Raw genomic sequence first — 10695 nt, forward strand, 5'->3', positions numbered from 1 at the left:
ATGATGTGCGAAACTTTCGCAGAGATAATCATAGAACAATGACATAAAAGAAAGGGGCAAACCTTTATGGCGTACACCCTAGTTCGCGAATAACATTTCGCAAGAGGCAAATGTAAGACCTAAAGTACGTCATATAATGGGGTACATGTTGCATGACTCAGGGAAAAGGTTACACCGCCCCTGGAACCCGAGTCATGGAGATTTGGGGTTAATAAAGCCCATCCGGGAGAGGCACCTTGGATTCTCAGCTTAAGCATATGACTTAGGTTGGGCGACTGAGGTAATAAGGACTCTCCTAAGGAGTGCAGAATCTGATCAAGGCGCCGAGGTACACGGTTGAGTCAAGAGTGCCAGGGGCGTCTGGAGCGTGCCTTGCCATTCTTGACAAGTCTTGGCTTATACTGCACTCAGACCGAAGAAAACCGCACTTAGGGTGCAGTCTCGTAACCATAAGCCTTATAGGCAAAAGGGATAAGAGGCTGCGAAAACAACTGGTTGTTGTTAAGACCGGATGGGAGGATCCAACCTTGTATGGTAGAGGTACGTCTCCTTGAAGGGCCAACCAGGGGGAAGATAAGGGTGGCACCCTCCATTAGGGAGCTGATAAGTGTCTTAAGACGCAAATGTCATGAGGCTTTTTACTCGCAAGGGTATTAAGGCTTGTCATATTTGTGCGACAATCCTGAAGAGGCAATAATACAAAAGAGAGAGATAAGACGAGATCAATGGGTTTTCGATGAAAGTGCAAAGACGTCTTGCGATTTCGTCGCACGACGGCAATGTCATGGGGATTTATTTTCGCAAGAATATTTAGGCCTGTCATATTGTCGCAACAATCCTGAAGAGGCAATAATACAAAAGAAAAAGTTAAGGAAAGATCAATGGGTTTTTGCATGAAAATGCACGGACGTCCTGCGATTTTGTCGCAATGACAAGAGGTGGCATAATAAGACCTTTAATTAGGAAGGCAAAATAAGACCACATGACAAAACAAAATATTTATAAGTATTCATAACAGATCATTTCTCACAAGAAAGATATGAGAGGCGAGTATGGGAATCAGTAAACAATAGGCATTATCTTTCTCGCCAGCAAAATACTAAAAGAGAAAATTAATTCCAAAGTTGGTTGAAGAATATTATTCGCAAGAAATAATAAAGATGAAACAGTTCAAGAAAATAGAACTAGATAAGAAGCTCATGCTTCAGTATTAATTCCAGTAGAAGGAAACAATGGACGCTCTTCGCCAATGTTCTCATTATCGCCAGCCTTTTCTTCATTTCGATTCTGATCTTCACCAACAATAATTTCTTTGAGAGGGACTTCTTTTTCGCCGCCATCTTGATTATCGCCAGCAATTACTTCTTTAGAAGGGATTTATTTTTTGCTTTCATCTTGAATAGCACCAGCAGTTGCTTCCTTAGAAGAGATCTCTTCTTCATTTTCCAAAAGACTATTCTCTCCACCACTTTCATAATCATAATCACTGTCAGCAGGACGAGGAATTTCATCATCATCTACTTCCAAAGGTTTGATTGATGTAGGAGGAAGAGATTTGGACAATAAAATATCATTCACAAGAACTTCAGCCCGGAGATGAACTTGACGAAGAAGTGCTCTCTGATGATTCCTATCTTGAATATCCTTAAAGTAAGCAAGATAATCAAGTCTTTTTTCTGCTCGGTCGCGAGAACCAGTAAGGACAGAGACGAGTAGTGCATTTTCTTTGCGAATTTTGGCATATTTAGCCTCCAAAACAGAAATGGAGGAATGAAGATTTTTCTCAGACTCTGCGAAAAGTAGAATACAAAATTTCAGTAAGATGAAGAACTCAAAAAGGTATGACAAAGAAAAGATAGTTAAGGCAGTCAAACTGTTATGACTACCTTCCTTTTGCGAAATAAGGCGTTGAATCAAGGTCAGACAACTATTCTCCCAACGGTCCATCGCATCATCAAATTTATCTCCAACTAAACCTTTAAGTCGAGACTGAAGATTTTTTTCTTTAGAAATAAGAAAAGCATTTTTCTTCGCAAGTGAAGAATAAGATTCTTCTAATTTGGAATATTGTTCTTTAAGTTGGTTCGCCTTTACACTTAAAGCTATTCTACCTTGAATGAGTGTATCTCTTTCAGGGATAGATGACTTTGTTACTTCTTTAAGTTCATTTCTCAAAGAGCGAAGAGATTGTTCTTGGTCATCACATACTTTCTGAAGAATGCTAAGTTGTTGCGAAGATATCGCCATCTTGTCTAAACAAGTTCGCTTCTCTTGAGATAGAGTTTTATTCTCATCTGCTAAAGTTTCCATCCCTAGATTAGCTTTAGTTAAAGAATAAGAGAGGCGAGATATTTCATTACTTAATAAATTTTGCCTCTGAACTAATTGGGTATTTTCATTGGTAAGATTATTTATATGATCAACAGAGTATGAATAGAGGTTATCTAATTGGTTATATTGATCCGTCAAAATCTCTTTATCAACACGGTCTTTTTCAACAGCAGATTCAAATTGATATCTCTCCATTATTCGTTTCTGGTTTAAGGCTTAACATGCGAAAAAGGGATTTCAAGGACAATTAAATATGGAAAGGATAAAATCATCAGAAAGGCAAATTGAAGACACAGATAAGGAAATCATACCTCTCAGTTCATCATTCTTCTTGCGAAGATTGTCGCGATCCAGCGAAACATTCTGGAGCTTTTGATTTTCGATACGAATAGCATTACACTCTAAAGTCATCATTTGGAGATTCTTATTCAAGGTTTCAACCTCTTTTTCCAAAGCTGTTTGCGAAGCAGCTTTGTCAGAGCCAAAATACTTACTCAGAATTTCGCAAACACCAGACTTGACAGGATCAATGGGAGACTTCTTAACATCATCCAGGACCTCAAACAAAACTTTGAAAGCAATATCTATTCCTTCCACAGTTTATTTCGAAAAAGGAAGAGGCTCAGGTAGAGAACTGGCAATGATAGAAGGTTGGGAAACATTATCAATAGGAGGAGAAGAAGTTTCATTCACAGAAAGATTAATAAGGGGGGTTTCAATCATTGAAAGGCCAGTTGAAGGGATGAAATCTGAGGTAACCTTTTCGCGAATTGGAGATAATGGTTTAACTTGCGAAGATGTCGCATGAGATTTTGAAGGGATAAGTAAGTGAAATGGAACAGAGGTTTCAACGGTTTTGAGGTGGCGAGATTTCTTGAGAGGTTTGTTGGCATCCTTATCACCCTACGAATCACAATCCAGATAAGAAACAGAGGCAACAATATTGTTATTAGAAAAGAATAATGTTTCTTACTACCTTATGATCCGCAGACTTTCTTTTGTTTACAACAACCTTATGATGCGATTTGGGAAGATTAGGGTTCTGAACCGTAAATTTGGTGTTAGAGGCGTTTTTACTGAAATAACAACAGTATGAGAATCACATAAACAGCATCAAATAAGGCAGTAAACAAGATCAATTTCAGCAAAACCCATGAGAAAGAAAAAAGAAAACTAACCTCGATGAATCCATGGAAAACACCAGCAGGAAGATTAATTCGTAAAAATTAAAAAGGAAGAAAGTTACGAACAGTGAAGATCTACAGAGGGAACAATATGGAGATGAAGAAGAAATTAAAAAGATTGAAAGAAGAAGAAAGAAGAAAAAGTTGCAATGGCGGAATTTGCAGAAGAACAATGAAGTTGCAGTGATGATGAAGGGAAAGTAAAAAAAAAAAGGACTAGAAGAATATATATAGAAAAAGTTTCCCAAGAAGGTAACCACATTTAATGTGAAGAGAAGACGTGAACGGTTAAGAAATAACAGTTGCAAAGACGTGTCAAAAAATAAACGGAAGGAAAGATACGTGTAAAAGATTCATCATAGAAGAATGCGAGAAGATGAGTAGCTGCGAAATTTCTCATATCATTTTCTCCTTCGCAGAGAAGACATGAGAAGAGGTAAGATGTAGGATCAGAATCTCACAACAACAGTATGAATGCGAAACTATTAACAACATATTGCGAAAACATCGCAGAATGATCTCAGAAACGACATAACAGATAATGTCATCTTCAAATTAAGAAAGGTATGACGATTTTGCGAAGATTAAAAGACTTGTGAAATCAACATTTGTAAGCTCGCGAAAGTGCCGCAAGACAAATCCGAAAATAAAGGATGGATTAGCTGTCATCCACTATGAAAAACTCTATATAAAGAGCCGATCATCTATAAGGAAGAGAGAGATTTTTTTAGAGAGAGGAATAAAAAACAATTAGGAGAGATAAAATCAAGAGTGGTTGTTGTTCTTAATCCCTTTATCTTTTCTTGTAAGATTGTTCAAAGATTCATCAATAAAATTAAGATTGTTAATCCAAAAATGAGTTGAATGTTAATGAAATCTTGTGAGGGGTGTAATGTAGGATTTCCTTTAACTACATGTATATTTAACTTACTATATAATTTTCAAGAGTTTCCAATCACTTTAGGTACCTAAAATCATGAGAAAATCTTGACTAAATTTTGTATACCGGCAGAGAAAGCAGCTAGGTTGTGAAGTGTATATCTTTTTAATGGGCCGTTGAAATATTCTGATTTTTGAATATGCTATTGTACCCTAAGCTACTTGGCTACTGTAAGGATTTTAATACAATCGGGAAAGACTGCATAATGTAAAACTTGAATAAACTGGGACTGCATTCTGTAAATCGAGAATCCTTTACTGCCCACTCATCTTTACGAGGACTTGTATTACATTTCTTGTCTATTATAGAATTTTGTTGACTACTTTGATTAGGAGAAAGTTTATCTATAAGTTTTTTGGTATCTTTTGTGGTTTATGTGGTATGTGTAAATAGTCAATTGTTTGACGAGATTTTGATTTATGGCCTGATATGGAGGTTGGAGTCTTGGATATTTATGGGTTTTGAATTCAATCCAAACCTCTGAAGTGTACATGTTTCCTAAGATTTTAAGATATAATCGTTGCCTAGTAAGATAAGGTGATTGAAGTTGTTTTGATATCGACGATGTCAGCCTATTTTTGCTTTTGCTGTTTTGGGTATTTCTCAGTATAATTCTCTTGTTGTGTTAAGTTGCTAAAAATGATTAAGGGGTTTTCGGTTTACCAATTCTTATGGATGGGTGGTACTGCACCAGTATATATATTTTGTTGGTCTCATTCATATAGGCTATGGGTTTACCAGGATCTCATTTCGATCTCTTTTTCACATTTGTGTATGTATGTGAATGTTTCATTATGCGAAGGTGTCATTTCTAGCTTATGCCCATGAAATGTTCATTTTAAATTTGGAATCCTAGGTTCTGTATAAACATCTTATACTTGAGAAATTAATATGGGCTTTGTGCAAATTATACTTACATGGGATTTTAAGCGACCACCGTTTGGTTCATTGCATAAACGGATTGATAAAAGGATTTGGATTGCAATCTATGAATTGTCGCGTTATGACTTAAATTGCTTCTGGTATATAGTTTTATCTTCGTGGTGTTCTTGATTTCATTTTTAAAGTGGTTGTGATGTTCCAATTTCTAGTAGTGTTATTTACTGTAGGGCTACTTAGTCCAAACGGATAGCTGCCTTAATATCCTTTTTATTATTTTGTAGTTAGTTTGCAGATGAGGTTTAAAGCTCATTGATATGAAATATGGATTTTGGGGTTTTATGAAATTGATGACAGAGGTGCATTGCGAACCATCTAGGTTGACATTTAACATGCTGATTGGTGTGTCAGAACTGAAAGGTAGGGATTAATCTTATCTTTATATTGTCCCTAAATCCATTTAATTTAGCACTCAGAGCTTTTAGATCCACAATATTCTTGTTATGAGCACTTCATGGTCAAGGTTCATGAACATAACTAGAGAAATTATTGGCACTTTGAATTTTATAATTTCCCTTATGAACTGTTGAAATTCTATTGGATGGATTTAATTCATGTAGAAGACCCTGACCATAATTGTGGAGTTTGAACAATCTTATTACCATGGACAGCTAAGCTAATGGCAGTGTAATTGTGTTAACTGTGTATGAGATTGGTGCTTGTTAGGCTAATTCAAGATGTGCCTCCACTTGTGTTTGTCTACTGCCGGGAGTTTCAGTTTTGAATCCATAGCACCTTTGGTTTGTATGGTAAGCGATTGGTGTGAATTGCATATTTAATTGTTAATATTTCACCATACTTTAAAAATATAGAAATGAAATGAAATGATTAAATGGATAATTGTTTGGGTACCTATCAAGTGTTCGTCAAAAATGTCTTTATGACCATTAGACTGTCAGATTCATTAAACTGAAGTGTTTTCCCATTCAGGTTCGGACTAGTTTGATACTCATTTTGTTGTCTAAATGCCAATGTATATGAATGCCCAGGGATTGATTTGGATTTTTACTATATAGGTCATGTTGTTATTTCCTCTATAAATATTAATGTCTTTAGCTTTTTAATTTGTATGATAGTTCTCCGCTCTATGAAACAGAAAGCAGTGTCGATTAACTGCAAATGTGCTTCTCACTTTTTGGCTTTGAATCGTCCCCTAACTAGTTCAATGGGTAAGTGGATTTGAATTTTCGTCCTCATTTCGGTGGTTTAGTCCATTGTTGTCTCATTAGGATTTCATGACTCGAGCTGGCTAATGGTATATACCACATATGAAATATTTAGTTCTAGTGGAGATGCACAATAATAGATACTTGGAAATTGTCGACTTGATTAAGTGAGTTCCTTATCCGTCTACGTTCGTTCTCCTTGGCAATGATGTCTTGTATTGGATAAAGGTGGAGTATAAGAAGTGGAGGTTTGATTTCTTTTTTTTTTTGTTTTATTTTGTGAACTGTAATTCGAGTATATCGTATATCACTGGATCCGATGTTTTGCTCTAGTGGACTGTTTGCTTATTATTGTTTGAGACATCTGTATACTTAGGTATCTTAGGCTTACTTACTCAGAATAGTGCCTTACTCGTAATTCATTGTGTATGCTGCAACTGGGATAAGTTTACTTGATAATCCTTTTTAGAGATAATTGCTACTATTGAGGTAGTTCATATTATCTAAATAAATATGATGAACTACGGTCGTGCTTGATCCCTTCGAGCAACGGAGAGGGTACGTAGGCAGTCGCTATGCGGTTCAGCACAACTCGACAAGGTTGTTCATATCATTTGAAAAAAGTTGATTGCTGCTTCGCAGTTCACACCATCTATTCAGAGATGAATGCAACCTTGACATCGGCAACTGGCCGCATAAATTACTGGGGTTGGCAACTGGCCTTCACCCATTTTTGGCAACTGGCCATATATAGAATCGTCAACTAACCGTATAAAATACTGAGGTTGGCAACTGGCCTTCTCCTATTTTTGGCAACTGGCCATACATATAATCGACAATAGGCCGTATAAAGTACTGGGGTTGGCAACTAGCCTTCTCCCATTTTGGCAACTGGCCATATCTGGAATTGACAACCGGCCGTATAAAGTACTGGGGTTGGCAACTGGCCTTCTCCCATTTTTGGCAACTGGCCATATCTGGAATTGACAACCGGCCGTATAAAGTACTGGGGTTGGCAACTGGCCTTCTCCCATTTTTGGCAACTGGCCATATTTAGAATCGGCAACTGGCCGTATAAAGTACTGGGGTTGGCAACTGGCCTTCTCCCATTTTTGGCAACTGGCCATATTTAGAATCGGCAACTGGCCGTATAAAGTATTGGGGTTGGCAACTGACCTTCTCCCATCTTTGGCAACTGGCGTATAAAGTATTGGGTTGGCAACTGGCTATATTTTACTTTTGGCAATTGGCCGACTCTTATTCTTTATAAATTGGAACCCTCGTGGAATTTTATGGGTATTATGGTATGGGACATATGCTCATAGAATTCCAACCTTGAGACCAATGAGATTTCTGTTTAGCAGGATCTCAAGTTTGTTGTTCTTAGGATTATTCAATGAACATTTTGCAGGTTAAATTCGAATTGATTCCTAAGAATTTGAAAGTTCGGGTTCTTGAGTGGTGTATCAGGGAGTCGGAGCTTGCCAAGTGGGCAGAAACTCGGTTCCTTGGAAGTCCAGATTATCCAATCCGCCACAGTTGGTATCAGAGCAGTTCCGGTTCAAACGGGACTGTGCGTTTTGGAACTCACCCGTGTTCTGCTCGTGCGATGACTACAGGTAATTCTCTTTTCCTCTATTTTTGTTTTGAAGTTCGGTACAAAGTTCTTTTTAAGGATTGATGTGTGAGACTCCAAACTGTTTTTCGGGTTTAACTAAACCCATTGTCCGAATTCTGATATGAGAATGCGTAAAACTCTGATACCAAGTATTTCCAACACTATTTAGGTTGCCTTAATGATAAGGGTTGGTGTCTAAATAGAGATTCTGCCTTAACCAAATTATTTGGTGCTATAATAGTGAGCCATGCAGTAAAGCACGTGTCACAACGAGACGGTGAGAACGAGGGCAACACATTTATAGTTTGGGAAGGAAGGAAAATCCTGGGGTTTTCTTTTTCATCTCCCCATCTTCCTCCATTTTTAACCTAAAAACAAAACTGTAGAGAGGGAGGGTAAAACAGAAAAGAAAGGGGGAAAACGGTTCTCATATTGTTCTCCAATCTTAATTTTCATATTCATCCTATTATGCATGAGTTTGGTTTTGACTTTGGTGAAAGTTGCATTAGCTTCTATTGTTATTGGAAAGAAACTGAGCTCGAAATCAGCAAAGTAGTTTTGATGTCAAGTTATGGAATTAGATTTCAAGAGAATGTAAGGAGGCTTTTCCTCAATGTTTTCGTTTAAATAGTGATAATGATGATTTGAATTTGATTTCATCCCTAATACAAAATCTTAGAATTAGGGTTCTTGTTAGGATCTTGGGGATTTGTGTTATTATTCATTTTGTTATACAAATTGAAGAAATGGGTATTTTCTAATCATGATGATTTGTTATAATATGGTTTCATTGAAACAATTTACTTCATTATCGATTCTTGTTTGAAAATCCCGTATGTCTTATGCACCCTAAAATGCAGAATTTTATTTTGCTTATGTCTTAAAATCTAACCGTTGGAATCGGCTAAAAAATTTTAGTATGTTGTGCTCCATTAGACCATAATACTACTGTAAAATTGAGAACGATTAGACATGGGAAAGAATGAAAAGTATTCAATATACCATGACTGTATTCTGCTGAATTGCAGCCTTGGAAAGTCGACAAATCAGTGAGATTCTCATTACCTGTATATCGTATAAAGCTAAATTTTAGCATGTTATCTAGAACTGTATATTTAACTTACTGTATAATTTTCAAAAGTTTCCAATTACTTTAGGTACCTCAAATCATGAGAAAATCTTGACTAAATTTTGTATACCGGCAGAAAAAGCAGCTAGGTTTTGAGGTGTATATCTTTTTAATGGGCCGTTGAAATATTCTGATTTTTGAATATGCTATAGTACCTAAGCTACTTGGCTACTGTAAGGATTTTAAGACAATCGGGAAAGACTGCATAATGTAAAACTTGAATAAACTGGGACTGCATTCCGTAAATCGAGAATCCTTTACTGCCCACTCATCTTTACGAGGAGTTGTATTACATTTCTTGTCTATTATAGAATTTTGTTGACTACTTTGATTAGGAGAAAGTTCATCTATAAGTGTTTTGGTATCTTTTGTGCTTTATGTGGTCTGTGTAAATAGTCAACTGTTTGACGAGATTTTGATTTATGGCCTGATATGGAGGTTGGAGTCTTGGATATTTATGGGTTTTGAATTCAATCCAAACCTCTGAAGTGTACATGTTTCCTAAGATTTTAAGATACAATAGTAGCCTAGTAAGATAAGGTGATTGAAGCTGTTTTGATATCGAGGATGTCAGCCTACTTTGGCTTTTGCTGTTTTGGGTATTTCTCAGTATAATTCTCTTGTTGTGTTAAGTTGCTAAAAATGATTAAGGCGTTTTTGGTTTACCAATTCTTATGGATGGGTGGTACTGCACCAGTAGATATATTTTGTTGGTCTCATTCATATAGGCTATGGGTTTACCAGGATCTCATTTCGATCTCTTTTTCACATTTGTGTATGTATGTGAATGTTTCATTATGCGAAGGTGTCATTTCTACCTTATGCCCATGAAATGTTCATTTTAAATTTGGAATCTTAGGTACTGTATAAACATCTTATACTTGAGAAACTAATATGGGCTTTGTGCAAATTATACTTACATGGGATTCTAAGCGACCACTGTTTGGTTGATTGCATAAACGGATTGACAAAAGGATTTGGATTGCAGTCTATGAATTGTCGCGTTATGACTTAAATTGCTTCTGGTATATAGTTTTATCTTCGTGGTGTTCTTGATTTCATTTTAAAAGTGGTTGTGATGTTCCAATTTCTAGTAGTGTTACTGTGGGGCTACTTAGTCCAAACGGATAGCTGCCTTAATATCCTTTTTATTATTTTGTAGTTAGTCATTGATATGAAATATGAATTTTTGGGTTTTATGAAATTGATGACAGAGGTGCATTGTGAACCAGCTAGGTTTGCATTTAACATGCTGATTGGTGGGTCAGAACTGAAAGGTAGGGATTAATCTTATCTTTATATTGTCCCTAAATCCATTTAGTTTAGCACTCAGAGCTTTTAGATCCACAATATTCTTGTTATGAGCACTTCATGGTCAAGGTTCATGA

Source organism: Papaver somniferum, chromosome 3 (assembly GCF_003573695.1).
Source record: "Papaver somniferum cultivar HN1 chromosome 3, ASM357369v1, whole genome shotgun sequence".
Lineage (NCBI taxonomy): Eukaryota > Viridiplantae > Streptophyta > Magnoliopsida > Ranunculales > Papaveraceae > Papaver > Papaver somniferum.